Source organism: Rhinoderma darwinii, chromosome 3, assembly GCF_050947455.1.
Source record: "Rhinoderma darwinii isolate aRhiDar2 chromosome 3, aRhiDar2.hap1, whole genome shotgun sequence".
Classification (NCBI taxonomy): domain Eukaryota; kingdom Metazoa; phylum Chordata; class Amphibia; order Anura; family Rhinodermatidae; genus Rhinoderma; species Rhinoderma darwinii.
Genome location: NC_134689.1, coordinates 253303712 through 253327712, shown reverse-complemented (window position 1 = coordinate 253327712; position 24001 = coordinate 253303712). Strand labels below are relative to the sequence as shown.

At 41.0% G+C, this 24001-nt stretch overlaps 1 protein-coding gene across 3 annotated transcripts in view; it reads left to right on the top strand.

The window, feature by feature from the left end:
* The window catches only part of LOC142749560 (immunoglobulin superfamily containing leucine-rich repeat protein 2-like), a 78347-nt gene that overhangs the window by 11687 nt on the left and 42659 nt on the right, over window positions 1-24001 (top strand). Inside the window, exon 1 of one of the 3 annotated variants that reach the window (XM_075857758.1) lies at window positions 14393-14731. The exons of 1 other annotated variant lie outside the window; for it this stretch is intronic. The gene's annotated coding sequence lies outside the window, so the exon portion shown is untranslated. Of the gene's footprint in view, window positions 1-14392; window positions 14732-24001 lie in introns of those variants that run through there. One more of the 3 variants, XM_075857757.1, reaches the window with a different exon arrangement.

Sequence of the window (24001 nt, the reverse complement as noted above, 5' to 3'; positions counted from 1 at the left end):
AATTGAAAGGGGGGCCCGCAGCTCATGACATTCTTTTGGTGAAAAAAATGGGCCCCATTGCAGGGGCCTGTTTTTTTTCTACCAAAGGCAAGTCGCGGCAGTTTGCCGGGCCCCCCTTTCAATTAGGTTTGGCCGGGCCTCTCACATCAGTACCCCTAATACCCCCTCTGATGGCGGCCCTGGGTACCATGATATAGTGCTGGACGGAGTACCGTTAACAGGCGGTGCCACGGTAGGGGGGCCCAGAAAATTTAGCTGTAGGGGGCCCTGAAATTCCTGGTGCTATAGATATGCTGTCTCCTATACACACACACGTACACTTTTTTTTGGGCGGACAGATATGTATTGGGTCTATTTCCCCTGACATTTTAAGACCTTAGTGACGCCCCCAGCTGCTAGTGCTTCAATATTGGGTCACTTAGGAGACCCAGCGATGCAGCTGAAAGCAGCGGACCGTCGGCCATGAGAAGTTTGCGGGGGGGGGGGCCAATAAGAACTTTTGCCCCATTGAAGTGAATGGGAGAAGGCTGCAATACTGTAAATCACCGCTACAACTGTGTTGACAATTTAGGCTATGTTCACACGGAGTATTTTTCAGGAGGAATATCTGCCTCAAAATTCCGTTTGGAAGTTTGAGGCAGATTTTCCTCTCCCTGCACGCCGATTTTCGCGGAGTTTTTCGCCCGCGGCCATTGAGCGCCTCGGGCATAAAACACCGCGAAATATGCTTTCTCTGCCTCCCATTGAAGTCAATGGGAGGTCAGAGGCGGAAACGCCCGAAGATAGGGCATGTCGCTTCTTTTTCCCGCGAGGCAGTTTTACTGCTCGCGGGAAAAAGACGCCGACGCCTCCCATTGAAATCAATGGGAGGCATTTTCGGGCCGTTTTTGACGAGTTTTGCGATGCGGTTTCCGCGTCAAAAAACTCGTCAAAATACTCAGTGTGAACATAGCCTTACAGTGAGCACGTAGAAATGAACGGGAAGCAGCGCTTGTACGAGCGCTGCAACCCCCTCAAAATAGCTGATCGGCGGGGGTCCCAAGAGTTGGACCCTGACCAATCAGCTATTGATGGCCTATCCTGAGAATAGGCCATCAGTTTTTAGGGACTAGAAAACCCCTTTAATACAGAGGCATATAGTGGTTTTTCAGATTCTGTATGAATCCTTGTGCCTTCATACAGGCTCTACTGTGTGCATGAGGCATTAGGGCTCGTCCACACAGAGTGTAATTGCTGCATATTTTGCGTCTGGAATTGCGGATGGAAATTACGCAGCAGAATACAGTAGCAGCAAAGTGGGTGAGATTTAACAAAACACGCTGCTTAAAAATTCCGACCAGAAATTGACCTGCGGTGCGTATTTTTCGGACCACAGCATGTAAATTCCAGCTGTGGAAAGTGGACTGAATTGCTGCGTTTTTCAGAGGCGATGTCACCATCTCCCAGCATTGTGAAAAACGCTGCAAATTACGCACCATTTTCTGCAGTCAAAAACGCAGAATATGGTCCGTTTTTCCCGCAGCGGAAAGTCTGCTACTTTCAATGGAATTGTTGCAGGAATTTTCTGCAGCAATTCCGTTACGTGTGGACAAGCCTTTATACTTATATTAGTGATAACATTCCAGTAAAGCACTTTTAGAATGGACAATACCTAAGTGATAACATGAGAAGAATAACAGGAAATATACTCCTCTTCCCTGCAGAAAACGGAGATCAATCTTTTGTGTTACCACATTTGTATGTCCAGACTTTAAATTTGCAAGGATTAATGGTAAGTCCTTCCTAGAATTCATTTTATTGCTTTTATTTTCTGTTTAATCTCATAGACTGGCAGTTTGCAGTGGACGATATATGAAGAATACGCATTTGCCTCGTTTTTGTGAATCTCACTGTAAAGTTATTCGTCTTTCTCATATTACCCCCTGTTATGACTGTGCTTTCATGTATAACTTGAGACACCAGTTCATCACACTCTCTGCTCTCTATTTCCCTGACTCTTCTCTCTTCCAATCTTTATGAGGTCTCTGTATATTGCTCTTTATATTTATCTCTCCCTGGAGCTGTTAACACAACATTGTGTGATCATAAAACAGATTGTTACAGACACGGCCCCACATAAAGATCATGTACTGTGAAGAGTGAGATGTGGAGATGCCGCGTATCACTTATCGTATAAATGGTTACATACATCGTACACCCTTTATATTAATGTCATATACATAAAATAAACTTACCGTTTATGTATTTCCCTATTATGCAGCATGATCTACTGGATGATATCCACTCCAGCACATAGAGTGTCTGGCGAAGCTGTTTCACACCCTATTGATTTCATTAGTAGATTCATCTCTGAAACACACATCAGAGTCATAAACGCAGGTTATGGCGGACGTCCAGTTTCAAGCCTTTAAGTGGATTAAATTATTTTAAGGATAATTTAATCCAGTTTTTTTATTTAGAATAAATCCAGATAAATAGTTTGTTAATAAAACTTATTAATTACATGTCTGTATCGGACCCCATTGATTTCAATGGATTCTATCGAGTTTCCGTCACGGTATTTGTCATTTTCCCAGGCAAAAAAGCACTGCATGCTGCACTATTTTGTCTGGGATTTTTGGCAGAATCTGCGACAGAGGGTCCTGACGGAGACACAGCACAGATGTGAACAACGGCCAAAATGGCGGTGTTTTTTTGTTTCGTCTAATTTTCTCTACAGAACTTATTTGGTATAGTTCCTACATATGGACCTGAGCATAAAAGTTTTTACCATATCATGGGTTAGGGGCAGGCACAGACAGCTGAAGGCCCCTGTGCAAGAAGAGTATATGGGTCCCTTGCTTTCCTATATCTCATCATAGTTCACCACCTTATGTCTCTCTAAGGCTGGATTCACACGAGCACATTACGTCCATAATGGACGGAACGTATTTCGGCCGCAAGTCCCGGACGGAACACAGTGCAGGGAGCCGGGCTCCTAGCATCATAGTTATGTACGATGCTAGGAGTCCCTGCCTCTCCGTGGAACTACTGTCCGGTACTGAAAAAAATGATTACAGTATGGGACAGTTGTCCTGTAACGAGGCAGGGACTCCTAGCATCGTACATAACTATGATGTTAAGAGCCCGGCTCCCTGCAGTGTGTTCGGTCCGGGACTTGCGGTCGAAATACGTTCCGTTCATTACGGACGTAATGTGCTTGTGTGAATCCAGCCTAACAATCCACCAGTAGATGTTGGGCATAAAATTCATTAGCTCAGATTTTTACATTTAAAGGAGTTATGTGGGGTCCAAAACTTATTAGCAATGTTCTCACTGCAGTATGTACGTACACGAGGCTAATATACATTAGCAAGGAATTTCCCATTCCTTGGTTGAACTTGATGGACATGTGTCTTTTTTCAACTGTACTAACTGTGTAACTATGTAACATTTCAGTCCCCCGTCGTGCTGATTCTGAGATTTTCATAGATTTCATAGAGGGGGACTGAAGTCTAGTTGCACAGCCTTCTTCAATGACGATATGGCTCTTTGTCATGTGACCGGCCCCGATGTACTCTATGTATTCGCTATACTACTGCTACTTCTAGTACATAGAGTACAGCAGGGCCGGTCACATGATAAAGAGTTGTATCGTCATCAAAGAAAGCTGTGCAACTGGACATCCGGTCCCCCGCCAGCGCTTTAAAAATCTATTATAATCTCAGAATCAGCACGACGGGGGGGGGGGGGGGAGGGGCGAATCTATTAGACAGAAGAAGGTTGTGTTAGGGTGACATTGGGCCCCCTTACCTACCGGGCCCCTGTGCAGATGCAAAGGTTGCACTAATGGTATGTTTGCCCCTGCCATTTGTGTTGTGTAACATTAGCACCTTGTCTTTGTGGATTCTATGTACTTTTTATAAGTGTGCATTATGTTCAGTACCTGCCAATGAGCAAGCTGGTCCTGCCTTTTAGGACAGTGGTTTTGAATGAGTGCTCTGTAAAATGCTGACGTATATTGGGATCTCCTTGTGAAAACTGTCTGAAGAACTGGTCTACCCTGCTCTGTACTTGGCACTGTTTACCACCACTTTTTTCTGTAGAAAAGTATCCAATCAGAATAGCCACTTTCCATGTGCCCTGTTACGCCAAATGAACTTATAACAGGGTGTTTCAGCAGCCAGACCCTTGGTAATCAAATATTGCCATCAATACTGCCATCTAAACTATATTATTACTTTATAATTACTTTACTATTTTGGCCATATATAATTTGCATTTATATACGATTCTATACTGCTTCTCTTCTGAACCCGTAATACCGCCTTATTTTTGTCCTAACATGCCGCCTGATTATGTAAAGGTTATTAAATGCCATGATCCTTTACACTAGGAATAAATAGATATCTCATCCATCACCTATAGTAGGTGAGACATCTCCCAGAACCCCTCAGCATCATTAATACAGAAAGGGTCAGTTCTTGGGAATCTTATAAGAAAAGGGAAGCATTGCATGATTACAAAGGGATTTTCCAGCTCTACATCTACATTTGATTGATGAGGACCTCCTAGATCAGGGCATGTTTCTTTGTTCATGTTCTCACTAGTGCTAATAGAAGTTCACATGGGTAAAGAACACTGTATAACTACTGTACCTGGCACAATTCTAATAACTCTAAGGCTGGGTTCACACGTGGCAGAATTTCACTTAAATTCCGCTGCGGACACTCCGCAGCGTTAATCCGCAGCGGAGCCGTTTGTCCATTGACTTACACTTTAATTTAGCAGTAGTGTTCGTTTAGACGAGGCGTAAAATTCCGCTGCGGAGCATAGGCTGCGGAGCGGAATTTGGTGTCCGCAGCATGCTCTGTCTGTTGCGGGGCAGTGGCGGACTCATGGCGGAATTTCTCCATTGACTTCAATGGAGATTCTAATTTCCGCAATGAAGTCCGCAGCTGTCATGCACATGTTATGTGTGCTGCGGATCCGTCTTGCTTTTTTAACTTGACATTTCTTCATTCTGGCTGGACCTATGTATTTCTAGGTCTACAGCCAGACTGAGGAAGTCAATGGGGCTCCCGTAATGACGGGAGCGTTGCTAGGAGACGTCTGTAAATAGTCACTGTCCAGGGTGCTGAAAGAGTTAAGCGATCGGCAGTAACTGTTTCTGCACCCGGGACAGTGACTACCGATCCCAATATACATGTATCTGTAAAAAAAAATGAAGTTCATACTTACCGAGAACTCCCTGCTTCTGTCTCCAGTCCGGCCTCCCAGGATGACGTTTCAGTCTAAGTGACGGCTGCAGCCAATCACAGGCTAATAACAGGCTGCAGCGGTCACATGGACTGCCGCGTCATCCAGGGAGATCGGGCTGGATGCCGAAATAGGGACGCGTCACCAAGACAACGGGCGGTAAGTATGAATTTCTTTGACTTTCACAAGGGAAAGTGCTGTCCCTTCTCTCTATCCTGCACTGATAGGGAGAAGGGAAGTACTTTTCCCGCAGTCCGCAGCAGCTAGTCCGCATCAATTTACTGCACATTTTGTGCAGATCCGCAGCAGAATCTGCAACGCAGATTCTGTGCGGCATTGATGCGGACAGTTGCGGAGGAAATCTGCCACGTGTGGTCATGCCCTAACAACTGTGGTGCAAAATTGTATGTTAATCCTTGTTAACACAATGCAGTTTTGGTTTAGATAGGAACTTATCTTAAATTTTAGACTTTCTCCGCAGATGTGCGTTTTTGGTGGCGTTTTTCAATTTGTGACATTTTGCACATGACTTTTTCTTGGAGTTTCTGAAGTTTAGAGAACTCTATGGAAAAAACTGCAGAAAAAAACGGCATACCTTGAGCATTTGAAATAAAATCCAAAAACGCTACAAAAAAAGACACAAACCAAAAAGCCGTATATGTAGACTTTCTCATATTTTAATATACACTTTGAACTAATATATGGCTGCAATATTTTGGGGCAAAAAAAATCGATGTGCAAAACATCACAAAAATGCTGCCCAAAAAAAAATATGCATCAAAAACTGCAATATAACTGCACTGTTTAAAAGAGTCCTAATTCTGTAAGGACATGTTCAGACGTGGCAGAATTGTTGTGAAATCCCGCTGCGGACAGTCCACAGTGGAAATCCGCAGCATACTGTTTCTTCCATTAGTTTCTATAGCTTTTTAGGTAACTTTACTGCAGACGTTGTGGAAAAAGCAGTTGCGGAAAATAAATTTTCATTCCGAAGTATTCATAGCCACCAGCGGAGAAGCAGGGGATTTTCACTGCGGATTTCAACCTTTGCAATACAAAGGCTCAAATCTGTGGCAAGTCCGCTGTGAAATCCATAACGTCTGAATTACCTGTCAAATGTGCAAATGTTGCTGCAGATTCGTTGCGTAGGTGCCACAAATTTTCAGCAAAATCTGCAGCAGAAAAATTCTGCCACGTCTGAACATGCCTTTAGTCTACAATCAATGCAAGTGTTACCATTAAGATAACCCTTCTGTGGAAAGTAGTAATATCCATTTTTTATTTTTTTAAAGTGAAATTTGTAACTTTAGATAATGGCATAAAAATGCTGGGTATATATTTTAGCTTACAGGGTACAATACTGATGATTACGTAGCATAAGTTCAATGATGTCATTGATCTGGTATTGCTAATGTATACATGGTATTGAGCGTATTCCCAAGTGGCATGTTTGATTCTGCTCTGAAAATCTGAAAAGTACCCTACAATGCATGTGAATGGGGTTTTACATACCTCATATAACTGCTATAGAAGTAATTCACATGGCATGCCCTATATTTTGCAGATTTCTCTGGGATTTCTGGATTACACTTATGGCTAAGTGTACAATACATGCATGGCCTAACTTTATTTTCCTCCTCACGCAGCGGTGATACTGTTGCACCAAAAACGACAGAGAATAATACATGCTTGTAAGGGCATGTTCAGACGTGGCAGAATTTTCCGCTGCAAATGTTGCTGCAAATTCACGGCAATTACGCAACGAATCTGTAGCCATATTTGAAAGGTAATTCAGATGTTGTGGATATCACAGCGGACATGCCACAGACTTCAGCCTTTGCATTGCAAAGGCTGAAATCTGCACTGAAAACCTACTACTTCTCCGCTGGCAGCCATGCATGCTGCGGAAAGAAAATTCTGCACCTCTATTTTTTGCAACGTCTGAACTAAGTTACATATTAAGGTATAGAAAACAATGGGAAAAAACGTCTGCTGCAGATTTCCACTGCGGACTGTCCACAGCGGAATTCAACAGCAATTCTGCCACGTCTGAACATGCCCTAAGGGCCTGGCCCCACGTGGCGTATTTCTTCCGCAACTGTCCGCATCAATGCTGCACAGAATCTGCGTTGCAGATTCTGTTGCGGATCTGCCCAAAATGTGCAGTAAATTGATGCGGACTATCCGTTGCATAATGAGGTGAAAGTACTTCCCTTCTCTCTATCAGTGCGGGATAGAGAGAAGGGACAGCACTTTCCCTAGTGAAAGTAAAAGAAATTCATACTTACCGGCCGTTGTCTTGGTGACGCGTCCCTCTTTCGGCATCCAGCCCGACCTCCCTGGATGACGCGGCAGTCCATGTGACCGCTGCAGCCTGTGATTGGCTGCAGCCTGTGATTGGCTGCAGCCGTCACTTGGACTGAAACGTCATCCCGGGAGGCCGGACTGGAGGAAGAAGCAGGGAGTTCTCGTAAATATGAAATTCTTTTTTTTTTACAGGTTGATGTATATTGTGATCGGAAGTCACTGTCCAGGGTGCTGAAACAGTTACTGCCGATCGCTTAACTCTTTCAGCACCCTGGACAGTGACGTCGCGTAGCAATGCTCCCGGACTTACGGGAGCCCCATTGACTTTCTCAGTCTGGCTGTAGACCTAGAAATACATAGGTCCAGCCAGAATGAAGAAATGTCATGTTAAAAAACCAATACGCTCTGCAGCACACATAACATGTACATGACATCTGCGGACTTCATTGCGGAATTTAGAATCTCCATTGAAGTCACGTGGTGCTTTTCTGTTTTCATTCATACTTTTTACTGCTGTTGCGCGAGTCACGCGCGTCACACGGAAGTGCTTCTGTGTGCTGCGCGTAATTTTCACGCACCCATTGACTTCAATGGGTGCGTGATGCGCGAACAACGCACAAATATCGGACATGTCGAGAGTTTTACACAGCGGACACACGCTGCGTGAAACTCACGGACAGTCTGCACGGCCCCATAGACTAACATAGGTCCGTGCGAGGCGCGTGAAAACCGCGCGCGTTGCACGGACGTATAACACGTTTGTCTAAATAAGCCCTAAATGTTTCTAATTAACTATATTTGTAATAGCAGATGTAAAAACTGCACACATGGCTGTTGCATGAGTTGTTCAGTATGGTTGTGGGCAAAAAGAAGTCCTAAAATGCCACACCTAGAGCATACAGTGATTTAAAAAAATTAGCGCATATTTTAAATTCATAATTTTCTATCCAGTCCCATTGCACATTTGACCAGGACAGTAAAATACACAACAAGAAACAAAAATATAGCGGATAAAAAAAAATCATTCTGAGACCTGCAGGGATTTTGTCTGGTGTTTTAAACTACATGAAAAAATGTAAGTAAATGCAAGATGTTTTTATTTTGTGCATTTTTTAAGTTCTATAGAGAAGTCTATGGAGAAAAACGCCAGAAAAAACACTATGCCTAGAGGATACTGTGTTTTGCCAAAAATGATACTTACCCCAAAAACACTTCAAAAACCAAAACAATGTTTATGGATTTATTTCATGTGTTTATGCATTCTCATATTTCACTAGAGACTTTAAACAAACATCTGACCGCAGCATTTTTCACCCCCCCCCCAAAAAAAAAACGCAATAAAAAGGGGATTAGTTTCCACCTCTCATTTTTCAGAGGCCCTTCAGAAAATGAAAGCGGCAACCTGATTGGTAGCCATGGGCAACTACTCCACTATTCCTTTGCACCAGTTTTGATAAATCTCCTCCACTGTGTAAAACCGGCCTGAGAGTTTATACTTTTCAGGCGTGGAATCAGTTCACCCCATCTTTAAAAACAACAGCCTGGCCTGACAGGAATGACGGACCCAGATCATTCCCAAGCTGTAATGCATTCATATTAGTGGTCACAGATCCTGGAAGAAAGAGAAACGGTACATTCAATGTTTCTCTGACCGTTGTTTATGGTGGATGACATTTTGGTAACTTTTTGATCAAAACAGGAAAACTATTCTTTGACTTTTTAGTGTAAAAGGTGGAGGACACTATCAAGAAGGACACATTAGTGTGAATACACCCTTATATGCTTAGGCTATAAACCGTGCCAAAATCCGCATGAAATCTGCTCACAAACCGCCTCCCATAGATTTGAATGGGAAATCTGCATGGCAGTTGAAAAGACTAGGCTAACCTTTATTAGGAGCCGTGGCACATAAACTGGAAACCTGCATAAAAAAATTTGAGAGTATCGTGTGACCATAAACTTACCGAATTATGTCTTATTTTGTCTCTTTTCACACTTACATTTCTGTTACTCTTTTAAAGTCAGAATAAAGCAGCAATATTATATCCAAAAGCAAACCTAATAGAGTCATTATAAGCCAATAGGATCTGTGACATCATGGCACCTATAAAAATGGAAGCCATGATGCCAGTGTGAACAGAACTGTACACACTAATGTGCCAGTTATCTTTCCTCTCTATACATCATCACCCTCCTGTTTTCACTCCTCCATTCCACACTCGTATATAACAATGCTTTTATCACCTTTAAATATCTCTATCGCCATCCAGTTCCCTCTTCCCCACCCAACCTGTCTTCCTGATTCTCTCATCACCTTGTATATCTTACTAGCGCTACTTCTCCCCATCTATTCCACACTAGATTATTCAGGTGTGAAGAAATAGGAATTACATGTTACATTGTTCAGTCTCAGATGCCCAGAGCTGAGAGAAGAGCAGACAGTTTGCAGATCTGTTTATTTTCTGCATGAGAGCGTAGAAACACACACACACACACACACACACACACACACACACACACACACACACACACACACAACACACACACACACCACACACACACACACACACACACACACACACACACACACACACACACACACTGCCCTACAAACAACCAATAGATGGCAGAAAGAAAAGCAGCATCCTGAATTAACATCAATGAGAATGCATTTACTGAAAAACTAAAAATCTGTGAGCTGCACAAAGTAAAGGAAGAGGATAAAGCAGCTAAGCATGCAGCAGACAGAAATAAATGGGCAAGCAAAATACATTGCGGAATTGCTGTTGAATTCCAGTGCGGACAGTTCGCAGTGGAATTCTGCAGCAGCCGGTTTTTACATTTCTTTCTATAGCTTTTTAGGAAACTTAGTTCAGACGTTGCAGAAAATAACTGTGCGGAAATCAGGCTGCGGTGCAGAATTTTCCCTCCGCAGCATGCACATTATGTTGCGGAGAAGAAACAGAATTTCACTGCGGATTTCAGCCTTTGCAATGCAAAAACTGAAATCTGTGGCAAGTCCGCTGTGATATCTGGAACGTCTGAATTATCTGTCAAATATGCAAATGTTGGTGCAGATTTGTTGCGTAATTGCCCCGAATCTGCACCGACAGTTGCAGCAGAAAAATTCCGCCATGTCTGAACATGGCCTAAAGGTGGCCACAAATGTTGCAGATGTAGCAATATATTATAAAATTTGGACCTGCCTAATGATTTTGTTTGCTGGTCAGTACTGCCAAATTTTATAATATTTCATAACAATCAGTAGAGAATGTCCCATATACAACAATGCAGAGCAAAATTCCAATCTTTTATTGGAATGCCATTTGATCCTGGCCAAAAGTTTGCATCTATGCTCCTTTAGGGATTGCCCAGACGTGGCGGTTTTCCTCCGCAGCTGTCCGCATCAATGTCGCACATAATCTGCGTTGCAGATTCTGTTGCGGCTTTGCCTAAAATGGGCATTAAATTGATGTGGACTAGCCGTTGCATATTGAGGGGAAGAGGGCTTCCCTTCTCTCTATCAGTGCAGGATAGAGAGAAGGGACAGCCCTTTCCCTAGTAAAAGTAAAAGAAATTCATACTTACCCGGCCGTTGTCTTGGTGACGCCTCCCTCTTTCGCCATCCAGCCCGACCTCCCTGGATTACGTGGCAGTCCATGTGACCGCTGCAGTCTGTGATTGGCTGCAGCCATCACTTGGACTGAAACGTCATCCCGGACTGGAGGAAGAAGCAGGGAGTTCTCGGTAAGTATGAACTTCTATTTTTTTTACAGGTTGAAGTATATTGTGATCGGAAGTCACTGTCCAGGGTGATGAAAGAGTTAAGCGATCGGCAGTAACTGTTTCAGCACCCTGGACAGTGACTTCCGATCACAATATACTTCAACCTGTAAAAAAAATAAGTTCATACTTACCGAGAACTCCCTGCTTCTTCCTCCAGTCCGGCCTCCCTGGATGACGCGGCAGTCCATGTGACCGCTGCAGCCTGTGATTGGCTGCAGCCGTCACTTGGACTGAAACGTCATCCCGGGAGGCCAGACTGGAGGAAGAAGCAGGGAGTTCTCGGTAAGTATGAACTTATTTTTTTTACAGGTTGAAGTATATTGTGATCGGAAGTCACTGTCCAGGGTGCTGAAACAGTTACTGCCGATCGCTTAACTCTTTCAGCACCCTGGACAGTGACTATTTACTGACGTCGCCTAGCAACGCTCCCGTAATTACGGGTGCACACACGTAGTCACCCGTAATTACGGGTGCACACACGTAGTCACCCGTAATTACGGGAGCCCCATTGACTTCCTCAGTCTGGCTGTAGACCTAGAAATACATAGGTCCAGCCAGAATGAAGAAATGTCATGTTAGTAAAACCAATACGCTCCGCAGCACACATAACATCTGCGGACTTCATTGCGGAATTTTGACTCTACATTGAAGTCAATGGAGAAATTCCGCAATGAGTCCGCAACAAGTCTGCGACACGTCCACAACAACCATTGTATGCTGCGGACACCAAATTCTGCACCGCAGCCTATGCTCCACAGCGGAATTGTCCGCAATGTGTAAACGAACCCTACTAAAAAGCTGTGGAAGGCAATGGAGAAACGTGTATGCTGCGGATTTCCGCTGTGGACTGTCCGCAGCGGAATTCCAGAGCAATTCCGCCACGTCTGGCCATGCCCTTAGGGTACGAACACACAAAGCCTAAACACTGCAGATTTTCCTCAATGGATTAATGGCGGAAAATCCGCAGTGTATTACAGTAGCAACAGTGTGGGTGATGTTTCAACAAATCTCGTCCCCACACTGTGGAAAAATGGTGCTGAAAACACAAAAATTGATTTGCGGTGCAGTTTCCTCAACCGCAGCATGTCAATTAATGCTGCGGAATCGCAGCTCTTCTGTTGCGGGTTTTCGCCATTGAATCCAATAGGGGGGGGGCAAGAAAGTGGTGTGTGTTGCGACATTTGCAGTGGAATCACAGAGATTCTGCCGCAAAAATCGCATGCAATAAAAAATAAAAATAAAGTTATACTTACCCACAGTTCCCTGCTTCTTCTACTTTCATCCCAAATGAATGCTGCAGCCAATCAAAGGCTGCAGCGGTCACATGGCCTGCAACGCCATCCTAGGAGGCCGGACTGCAGAGAAGAGGGTGGGGCTTAGTCTGAACGTTTTATTTTATTTTTCCGGCACTGCTTTCTCAGCACAACGTGGTGCGATTTTTCGGACGGCATTCCCTGCGGTGCTCAGGGCGGATACGCTGCGAAGCTATAACACCCAGTGTGTGTTCGTACCCTAAAGGAACACTGGGCAAAACTGAAACACTGTGTTATGCCTAGTGCTGGGTCTAAGGGAGTGGTGCATGAAGAGAATCTTCAGGCACTGCACTAGGTATAACAGTATAATTGTATAATTTTATCTGGAGTGTTCCTTTAACTGCAGAACCAATATTCACCCTATGATATGGAGCAGTGGTCTCCAACCTGTGGGTCTCCAGATGTAGTGAGCTGGTAAAGGCTCTACTCACCACACATGAAATGCAATATTTAGGCAAGACGTTGATAGCCTCTTAGATTTCAACAACATAAAGGATCCTACTTTTTCTTGAAACCTAAAATTAGGATATCACTTTTCCTTCTTTATATTCCTGTACCTTGTGTGATGCCTAGCAGAGTCTGTAGAGCACAGCCATCATAGAATACCCTGCACAGTTTAGCCTTTTTAACGCTAGCTCTGTAGCACAACATATATAGCAGAGCTCTTATGACTTAAACGGTATAGCATAAATACAATTGCATAATCTCTGCAGCAGAGATTTATAGCACAACCTGTATAGTATAGTCTGTGCTCTACAGGTTGGGTTATACAGGTTAGTATACACAGTCTATATACCCCAATTTAAACAGCACAGCCTGTATAACACAACATGTTGAGAATAGGCTGTATGATTTATCCCACACAATGTAGATTGTATGGAATACACACTGGAACAAAAGCCTGTTTAACAAAAATCTTACATGTTGCTTGTTTATGGATTAGTACAGTTTTCCGACACCTTGATGATGATGATGATGATGATGATGATGATGATGATAATTATAGTACACTCACCTGATCTAATATTCCATAAAATAATATATAAGCCAAAATGATCTCCCTTAATAACGACCACATAGACCAGCCCTGTCCATTGTATTTTTCAATAATATTTTAGATTTCATATCAATGTGCTGTGACAAAATATCAGTATAGGAAACACCAAAATTGACCAAACAGGTGAGTGCACCAACCTGATAACACAATGTTTACTGCGCAGGTGTTTACATGACTGTAGAATCATATTAATATATATATATATATATATATATATATATATATATATATATATATATATATATAGTTGTTGTTTTTTGTAAATAGCTGTTCTGTATACATTTGTTCTAGCCAGATGGAAAGAAGGCACAGAAAGATGGCAGGCAGGCGCAGAGGGCTAGTGGGAGCTGCCTATGTATATTCATACCCACACCCTTATTACAGTGCTGACTATTTTTTTTTTTTTTTTGTCTCTGGAGTATTCTAAGCTGTCGAGAAATTAAAATCTGGTTACAAAATCAATTATTTATATCGCTTCCTGGAAGGAATGATGAATAAAGAGGATAAAAGAAATAAATAAAAATGTGGAGTTAACCCATTAGGCACCGGACTGCTCCAGACGTATGAAATAAATATAAGTGTGTGTCTAGCATGAATCACCAATCTGTTGACTTGGAGATATTTACATTCAATTACCCACACAGGGATGTGAACCTGGAATAAGGGAAGAGAGGTGCATAACAGAACTGCAGAGGGAGGGGTCCAGGCACATGTATGGGGTGGAGGGACACTCTTGTGTCATTAATGTTTCATTTTATTTGTTGAGGGGGGTTCCTGCAGCTTTAGCCCACTCACAATCTACAGTAGTTGGGGTGGGGTATGGGAGTGGACTAACCATAGTGCACAGTTTACTGATGGGAAGCTGAGAAAACCCACAAAACCCTAGTTATTTCCTTCATACCCTAAGAACTGCTGCCAATGTAACCCCAAACCTAGCCTATTATTGTTAATTCTTCTGCTTTGTCAAGTCTAAACTTTGGATACCTGTTATACTGGAGCCCTGACAGCACTCTGGAGGCACAGACAGGAGGTAAGTCTCTGCTCTCTAGGAAAAGAGCATTGGGAATGGGTTTATGCGAAGAATGTAGATTGTGGCTGTATATCAATACAGATAGAAGTAATATGGCATGTGCCTAGTTATTGGTTAGCACTATATATATATATATATATATATATATATATATATATATATATATATATATATATATAGATGACATGATAGATACATAGATACTTGTCGATACGTAATAGAAGCTATAGATGTAGGCAATAGAGACCACATACATACCATAACAGATAGATAGATAGATAGATAGATAGATAGATAGATAGATAGATAGATAGATAGATAGATAGATAGATAGATAGATAGATAGATAGATAGATAGATAGATAGATAGATAGATAGATATATATAGGCAACACACACATAATGTACATTAATTATAGAGACTGGAGACTCTCCCAAGTGCTGCCCACAGAGCAGTGAATACTGAGCGCTTTGCTATTATAAGCGATCAGGCTGAATGTGTGATAGTGATCTGGGCAGCAATCTGTGGAGGGATTATACTGGTAGGATGGGGCAGGCAGCTGCAGGATCTGATTCTTATCTATCCTCTGAGGAGATTTTACTTCCAACAAAAGCAACACGTTGAGGCTGCAACAATGTATTCCTTCAAGTGGCTGAGAATTAATCAGCGAGAATTTATTGCAGCACCGTGGACAGCTCCTGATGAATTCAATGAGCCTCTACCGCTTTATGCCTCCCATAGGAGAGGACCCTGGTTGTGTTTTATGGCTGGCCACATTCACTTACACATACTGCATGGGGCTCGCCTGTTCAGATGGGCTTTTATAATAATGACCTATTGTCTACGTGTTCTAGTATTCTCTTCATGTGTCATATTCTAAATGTGTTGTTTCTTATATGTTTGCTACATCAATATATGAATGACTGTGGAAAAGTATATATGTGAATATGTTTACCTATATGTGTACACGTCTTAGGAGTGTGTATGTATACAAATGATATATGAATGCTTATGTGTATCTTTACATGTATATTTGTGTATATGTTAATGTTTGTATCTATGTACAAGTATATGTATAACTGTGTTATCACATTTGTGCATATATATACCTTTAAGTGACCATGTATATGTACTGTATGTATTTATGTGTATATGTAGTTAGATATGTGTACAGTATGTATAACAATTATATTAGTATATGTCCATATGCATCCATCTATGCAGGGGTATATGAATACGTCTGCCAATATATACATGTTGTATGTATATCTGTGTGTGTGTGTGTGTGTATATATATATATATATATATATATATATATATATATATATATATATATATATGCATGTCTGTCCGTGTATGTATGTATGTACATGTATGAGTGTTAATATATTAATGTTCTATGTATATCTGTGTATGTATGTATGTATGTATGTACATACATGTATGAGTCTGTTAATATATGCATGTTGTATGTATGTATGTCTATGTATTAGTCCGTTAATATATGCATGTTGTATGTATATCTGTATATGTATGTATGAACATGTGTGAGTCTGTTAATGTATGCATGTTGTATGTATATCTGTATATGTATGTATGTATGTATGTACATGTATGAGTGTTAATATATTCATGTTGTATGTATATCTGTGTATGTATATCTATGTATGTATGTAAATGTATGAGTCTTAATATGTGCATGTTGTATGTATATCTCTGTATGTATTTATGTATGTACATGTATGAGTCTGTTAATATATGCATGCACGTACCTTTCTCTCTAGCTATCAATCTATGACACTGTATTCTTCTAGCCTTTTATATACATATCTCCGCGATTATCTCTCTGTAGTTTCTGTGCCCCCCTTCCTCCATCACTCTCCCTCTTCCCCTCTGTTCCTCTGCACTCCCTGTGTATATTTAATGCATGTATAATTCTCTTGCATGTCTGCATTAGTTTCTTTCTGCCCTCTCAGCATGAGGCCACTGGGCCATTCAGAGCAGGACAGACTGCATTTGCCCCCCCAACCTGTTCTCTTTGTGGCTGCAGCATTTAAGGTTAATTTAGCAAATGACTGGGACAGGACACCGAGAGCATGAATGATGCCAGGCAGAGATGAGGAGCAGAGTTAAGAAGAAAAACAAGGATTAGAGAACAGCACATTTTCTTGCTTGCCTCAGGCAGTGTGTCAACTTTTAAAGGGTTTTCTTTTATTTTAATGGAGATGTGGGCACCAGTGTGTTTTCTCTGGGGAAGAAGGGAAAGTCATTATTGAAGTGACATTTACTAGGGCAGGATACATGAAAAGAGGAATGTGGAAATTAAATCAACAGGAGGAGAGAGGGGAGGAAATATGGGCTCTAAACTAATGGATTGTGGATTAAAAGAGGCCAAATGGACGTTCACACTGATCGAGATAAATGGGAGGGAATAATGACACAAAATATTAAATCCACAGTATAATGCCACAATGATGCGGACACAGTAAAGAAAGATCTTACTGGACGAATAGCTGGTGTAAAACGGGCACAAATTAGAAAACTAAACAAAGTAAAGGAATACAACATAAACTGATGATGATGATGATGATGATGATGATGATGATGATGATGATGATGATTGATGATGATGATGGTGGTGAAGGTGATGGTGATGGGGATGTGTGTATTTTGGAGGTGGGGGTAGCAGTTTTGTAAGATGGTAGCCGGTGAATTGGAATCTTCAAATCTCATTCTAGAACGTGTGCCAAGGTCACAGAGGACAATGCCGGAACACATGCTGAACACTCATAGAAAACATATGGACAAATACTGCAACTGTCACATCGTGTGCAGAAATAGATAGAATAGAGGTAGATGCATGTTATACAGAGGCATAGAGAAATACTAAATACAATAGGCAGCTCAAACATGAGACACAGATATAGATACACATATATAAAAGCAAATAGATGACTCGATTGACAAATAGATACGTGTAGATACGTAATAGAAATAAATAGATGTAGACAATAAAGGCAACATACATACCTAACAGATAGATAGATAGATAGATAGATAGATAGATAGATAGATAGATAGATAGATAGATAGATAGATAGATAGATAGATAGATAGATAGATAGATAGATAGATAGATAGATAGATAGATAAAATTACCTCGATATACAAGTTAAAAAATAAGCCTAAATAATTTTCAGATACAGTATTAACTCTATATTTTTAGCATTTATTTATTCATCTAGATAGCGTGCAATAGGTGTAGACAATAAATACAGCATACCTGTATATATAGCAGATAGATAAAACAATAGATGAGAATTAGATACATACATAAATACATAAATAAATTTGTGCATACAAATTAGAAATAATATAGGGTTTTTAAGGTCATTTTACCATATGTCCATCTACATTATAGAGCTCACTATCAATGTTTCACCTACGGACCTCTCATTCCTTGCACATACGTGAATACAAGAAGAAAAAAAAAGCTATTTAACAAAGTAAACACAGCCTCCACTCTTTCAAAATGCTAAAATGTGTGTATACATATTCTATTTTGCTATATATCTTAGCCGCACCTTTAACTTGCTCTTGCAATGTATTCGTTTTCCATACGTTATGTCCGTAATTTATATCCACAAACCCAATGATAAAACATACATTACTTATTTAGATCTACTTTAAATCACTACAAATCAATGTATACTCGTGGTGATTATTTTTCTTTTGATTTCATTTTCTGTCATTTAGATTCGATTTTGATTCATTTTTAAATACATTCATCTTTGTATACAAACATAACTACAATCTGATTAAATCTATAATATTACTATGCAATAATAGAAAGAGATATATAAATATATATAAGTACAAATAATAGAAAGAATTACATATATATATCTCCCGATAAACGAGCCATTCCAGGATGAAAACACACAAGAAACAAATTATTTATTACATACCGAGTAACCAAAATTATAAAAAGCAGACAAAAGATGATTAGATATCAATACTTTAGAAGATTAGATAGAGATAGAAAGATAAATAGTATAGGATAGATAGTATTTATGAGATAGATAGATAGATAGATAGATAGATAGATAGATAGATAGATAGATAGATAGATAGATAGATAGATAGATAGATAGTACAATAGGCATACATATAGATAAGAGATAGATAGATAGATAGATAGATAGATAGATAGATAGATAGATAGATAGATAGATAGATAGATAGATAGATAGATAGATAGATAATACAATAGGCATACATATAGATAAGAGATAGATAGATAGATAGATAGATAGATAGATAGATAGATAGATAGATAGACAGATAGATAGATAGATAGATAGATAGATAGATAGATAGATAGATAGATAGATAGATAGATAGATAGATAGATAGATAGATAGATAGATAGATAGATAATGTAAAATTACCTCAATATATAAGTACTAAAATAAACCTCATTGTTTTGAATGATGAATATCATGTCTATATAATATTCAACATACCATAGAAATCTTCACAAATATAATTTATGATGACTACGCATATTATTATTAGTTAATTTTGATGATTTTATGTTTCCCAAATACCAACTACATACAAAGTAGTGCTGTATTGCGGTTATTGCAGAACGTTAGGCTTGATGTGAAGGCAGCATTCAGAGATGTGTCTAAGGTGAGATGCTCTGCAGGGTTCTCTGCATGTCCCTCCATTAGATGCACAGTGATTACACGGCTGATAAGCTGCAGACAGTCAGCCTGGACAAGATAATAGAGACACTTCTCTCAGTGACAATGTGCCCTGCTCTCTGTAGCATGGAGGGATTAGCAGTGGATGTAGGAAGGGAGGGGGTGCTGCCATTGTTCTCATGAATGTACACATTCCACAGGCACCTGTTGTCCTGAGTTGTCTTCTCCAAATCTGGAGAATGCCACTAGAGTGCATACCTATTGCTTTTTCAATGTCAATGACCATGTGATGATGTAAGTAGCAGAAGTACAGATGCCACAATGTCTTTGGTACATATACTAAAGGGCTCTCTTGTAGGCTGCATGCAGGTTACTGAAATCACTATATATATTTTTTTACATTTAATACAAATGATTGTCTGTTTACAGAAGAAGGCCATGTAAACTGATATATTACAGTGTGATTATCACTGGGTCTATAGATCAATATTTTACAGTGACATTGTGCTTAATACTTCTGCATACATTCTTATTTTGAATATATATATATATATATATATATATATATATATATATATATATATATATATATATATATGTATATATATATATATATATATATATATATATATATATGTATATATGTAAACACACATACACACGCACATTTTACAGTGACACTGTACTTCTGCATAAATTCTGTGTATATACTGTATATATTTATATATGCGCCAAGGAAATTAAATATATTTACCGTATAAATTATTATCTAATATATTTGTATTATAAGGGGTTTCACTTATTAGTATTTATTGTCAAGATACCCTAGTGTTTTATTTACACAGGCTTACCTCTAAAACGAATATGCTAAACTTTTTGTACATGCCACTTGCCATTATTACATTTTCTACAGGGGTTTCTAATTGAGCTACTGTTTTGTATTCTTTGTACTTTGTATACATTGTTTCCATTAGCGTTTACGCTGTGTTTTTTTCCGCAGCGTGGGTGTGAGATTTTCTGAATCTCATCCATTTTGCTGCTACTGCAAATGCTGCGAAATTCCCGCACGGAATTCCATTGCGGAAATTCCACAGCGTTTACGCTATGTGGGAACCCGGCCTAACACTTCCACGGCAGACGAGTCATTCCATTGCTAACAAAGGCCCCAGGGCTGTCCAGTAATAATACTTTAGATATGCCCCAACAGATATCTGAGCATTTTATATGCATATACAATCATCTAATCTCAAGCAAAAAATATAACATTGCATTTCATTTTTAAAAAAAGGATGTTTAAAAGTAAAAATCACACAATGTTGCTAAAAACCTGACTTTTGTTCGATAAAACATTTCTATTAAATAATAGTTGTTAAATACTTAAACACAAATTTGGTATTCCTATAACCGTAGCAAAACCGTATAATAAGAAGTTCATGTAATTTATGGTGAAAGGCATTAACCCTTTCATGCCCCAAGACATATAGGTGCACCCTGGGAGGGAAGCGGCTCCCGCGATTTTCCGTACAGTTACGGCACTTAGGACTTGAGTCTGCTCAATTCACAGTGGGAACCAGCTGTAATATACAGCTGGGCTCCCATGGCACTAACTAGGATTGGAGCTGGTCCGATCCCAGCCGTTTAACCCCTTAGATGCAGCGGTTAATAGCGACTGTGGCATCTAATTGGTTTACAGAGGGAAGGAGGCACCCTCCATATACCATCCAGTGGCCTAGCTATAGGGGTCGCAGCGGTCGTATATGCGACCGGGTCCCTAAGCCTGGGGGGCCCACGGGGCCCCCGTTGCCATACAGCATGCTGAGTAAATAAATTTTCTGTGTTGTGAAGCCGGCACTTCCTGGTTACGGTCAAATGGTACACTTAGTGTAGTATGTGACCGTGACGTCACGTGACACGTATTCCAGCCAATGCAGTGGAAGAGCCGGTGCGGAGGACTCCAGGTGAGCTGCAGAGTCTGTATTGTAATGTATTGTATTGTGTTGTCTTGTAATGCATTGTGTTGTAGTGTATTGTGTTGTCTTGTAATGTATTGTGTTGTATTGTGCTGTCTGTTTTTGCGGTGGAGAGGGGGGGCCCGTTAAATTACAGCCCCCCCCTCCTCTCTCCACCGCAAACTGCACAATACAACACAATACATTACAAACCGTGGGTCGCGTCCCCCTGGGGGGTCGTGTGAAGACCTCCGGGGGGGGTCGCAAGTCACTCACCGAGGTCCCGGTTCCATTCAATGCTGGAGCAAGGAGCTTACGTCTCCTTGCTCCAGCATTCACTGTGCCCTGAGCGGCTTGACGCAGGCAGGCGCGATGTAGCGACATCATCGCACCTGTCTGCACAGAGTCACTCATAGCACACACCGGAGGAGGCAAAGGATCCTCCACCCGGCAAGGGAACGGGGATAGGTAAGTAGTTATGTTATTTTTCTATTATGCACATATTGGGGCATTGTACGGGGGCTGATATGGGGGTGCATTATACTGTATGGGGAGCTGATATGGAGGGACATTATACTGTATGAGGAGCTAATATGGGTACATTATACTGTATGGGGGCTGATAAGAAGGGGCTTTATACTGTATGGGGAGCTGATATGAAGGGGCATTATACTCTATGGAGAGCTGATATGGGGGGCATTATACTATATGAGGGGCTGATATGGGAGGATTATACTGTATAGGGAGCTGATATGGAGGGGCATTATACTGTATGGTGAGCTTATATGGGGGGCATTATATTGTATGGGGAGCTGATATGGGGGGCATTATACTGTATGGGGAGCTGATATGGGGGCATTATACTGTATGGGGAGCTGATATGGGGGACATTGTACTGTATGGGGAGCTGATATGGGGGGAATTATACTGTATGGGGGCTGATATGGGGGGCACTATACTGTATGAGGGCAGCTATGTGGGGCATTATACTGTGGGGGCTGATATGGGGAGCATTATATGGTATGGGGCAGTTATGGGGGGCAGCATTATACTGTATGGGGTAGTTATGGGGCATTATACTGTGTGGGGGCAGCTATGGGAGCATTATACTGTGTGGGGGCATTATACTATGGGGGCTGTTGGGCAAGGCTGCTGGGCATAGGCGCGTGCAGGGGTCTGGTGATGGTGGTTTTGGGGAGGGGTAGGGGTAGGGGGGCCCAAGCTGAATTCTTGCACCCGGGCCCATGAGCCTTTAGCTACGCCCCTGACCCCATTGCCCCTGCCAGCGATCGCAGGGTGCCAATTGGTTGCTTTGGCAACCTAAGGCCTAACAATGGCCTGAGGCAGGGCCTAATATTCTGCCTGAAAATGAGAGTTATACTACATTGCACTAGATAAGTAGTGCAATGTATAATAACAGCAATCAGAAGATCAGGACTTCAAATCCTCTACTGGGATGAAAAAAAGATAATTAAAAAAGTTTTATAAAACGACATAAATAAATAAAAGTTTAAAGTAATAAAAACAAAAATTACCTTTTTTCCTTATCAAGTTCTTTATTATCGAAAAAACCCGAAAAAAAAAACAACCAAAACTATACATACTTGGTATCACTGTGTTTGTAACAACCGGAACTAAAAAAAAATCACGTTATTTTTAATAAAAAAACAATGGCAGAATTGCTAATTTTTGGTCACCTTGCTGTAATGATGGGGGTAAGGAAACAGACAAGTGAGCCCTAATCTACCCGCCACTCAGGCCCTGCCTACTTGCAACGACCCGCCCTAGGCGAAGGGGTACAACTGGGCGACGGTCCCTACGCTCAATAAGTGCACGACAGACAAACAGACAAGGGTACACAGAAGCAAGGGAAAAGGAGCAGTTGCCCACGGCAACACCGTGAGCAACAAGAGTGGTGAACGAGCCGAGTCAAACCAGGAGTGTACGAGGTACCAAACGCAGAGCAGGAGAGTAGTCAGTAAGCCAGGGTCAATATGAAGCAGGGTCAAATGGTTCAAGAAGCTGCAGCAGGGCCAGGAAACAAAACGAGAAGAATCACAAGCAAGGAGGAACAGGAAAGGCAGGTATAAATAGACAGAGGGCGGGAGCTAGCTCCGTCTGGCCAGGCTGTGATAGGCTCTCCCACTCCTAAGCCTGCCATCCTGAGTGGTGGAAGATGGAGTCAGTCTCACAGACATAGAAGCAGGTGCAGACTGATTACCTATGGGCGTGGATACAGAAGCTGTGCCTGGCAGATCCTTAACACTTGCCTTTAAGAAAATGGAATAAAAAGTGATCAAAAAGTCGCATGTACCCAAAAATTGTACCAATAAAAACAGAAAAACAAGCCTTCGCACAGCTTATTCAACAGAAAAATAAAAAAAGCTATGGCTCTCAGAATATAGTGACACCAAAACATGATTATTATTTTTTTTTTAAAGTGTTTTTGTTATGTAAAAGTAGTAAAACACAAAAAAAAACTATATAAATTTGGTATCGAAGTAATCATATTGACCTACAGAATAAAGTTAACATGTTGTTTATACCGCACGGTGAAAGTCATAAAATTTTTTTAAAACAATGTCAGAATTGCTGTTTTTTGGTCTTGCC